The following is a 1,388-nucleotide window of genomic DNA, read 5'->3' as shown; positions in this document are numbered from 1 at the left end:
TGTGTGTGTGACGTGCACGTTCCTGAGGTTGTGTGTGTGACGTGCACGTTCCTGAGAGTGTGTGTGTGACGTGCACGTTCCTGAGCGTGCACAGACAGAGCAGCTGCAGCTTTTGTTCACTTCCTGTAGTCCTGCAGTTTTCAAGCTGAAATGAAAAAGCATCATGAAGATGAACTTTACAGTCTCTAGTTACCTGTTCATAGAAACACATGGAGGTGTCTCACCTGGTGACTCACAATAAAATATGTAACTTTATGAACTCTAATGAACTTATAATGATGCTCCTACTCTCTGAAGGTGAACCCATGGTACCACACCATCTCTCAGTCGGACAGTCTGACCAGTTTGATCAAAATCCTCCAGTTTAAAATCCTCACTGCTCAGATGAATCCTCCTCAAAGATACTTCCTCCTCTTCCTCACATCTTGTTCTTTGGGAAACCTTCAAAATGAAAACAGGACATTTGTGTTACACAAAAACATTGTACAGAGGAGGTCAAGCTTATTTTCTATTTCCTATATTCTCCCTAGTTTTATTTTTTTATTTCCTAGAACTTAAACAAAACTCCAGTTTTGATGCAGATCTGTTGATAATGAACCAAAGCTGCTGAAATAGTGAGTATGATTGTTAGCAAAATATTCCTGTCATCAGATCTCAGTCAGCTTCATTGCAGCTGAACACCGTGTTACACTGAACATCACATCAGCTGGTGGACATAAATACAGTACAGTAATATTATATTCACAAAATACTAACAATAATATGTTCATGTTACTGTGAGAAGTTATCCCCCGAGACCTGACGTCAACAGTCGATCTGAACAGAAAGAAGCTGCGAAGTGCTGAGACATCTTCTGCTTTAACTGAATAAGGACGACCGCTCCAAGATGGCGGCCGAAAATCCTGCGCTTCAGCAGCTGATGAGGATCGCATGCGCGCGGAATGATTACGTCATAATAAGCGACATTTTAATCTGCTTGTGTTCACGCTGTCATTAAGCACGATCCAGTGTCAGCTCCACACACCCTGCTCGGGTCCAGACCTGAATACACCTGACTTCTGTCACCTTCACGTCTCGAGACGTCTGCCAGCCGGAAGCTGCTGAAAACTTGAATCACTTCCTTCCGGTAAGAGCAGGTACACAACAAGTACTACATGTATTCATTTGGCCAAGTAAAATGTTCCTGAGCTGACAGGAAAACAATCCGATTTAAGGAGGAAGAACTCTGCAGGAGGAAAACATGACGTTGAAGGGATAGTTCAGACATTTTTAAGTGTTGTTCTGTGAACAATGAGCAACTTACCTGCTGCAGATATGAACAGCTGGAGACGCAGTTTAGGGGCTGAGATGGGGTACGGGCAGCTGAGATGGGGTACGGGCAGCTGAGA

The 1,388-nt window shown here is 43.6% G+C and overlaps 1 protein-coding gene across 1 annotated transcript in view; it reads left to right on the top strand.

The window, feature by feature from the left end:
* The first annotated feature begins 1,078 nt into the window (after window positions 1-1,078).
* Window positions 1,079-1,388, top strand: part of pex12 (peroxisomal biogenesis factor 12) — a 14,341-nt gene continuing 14,031 nt past the window's right edge. The window contains exon 1 of the mRNA XM_037689349.1: window positions 1,079-1,126. The gene's annotated coding sequence lies outside the window, so the exon portion shown is untranslated. The remainder of the gene's footprint in view (window positions 1,127-1,388) is intronic.

This window comes from Nematolebias whitei, chromosome 15 (assembly GCF_014905685.2).
Source record: "Nematolebias whitei isolate Nwh7 chromosome 15, NemWhi1, whole genome shotgun sequence".
NCBI lineage: Eukaryota > Metazoa > Chordata > Actinopteri > Cyprinodontiformes > Rivulidae > Nematolebias > Nematolebias whitei.
Note: the sequence above shows the minus strand (reverse complement) of the source record. Positions and strands in the feature narration are given on the sequence as shown.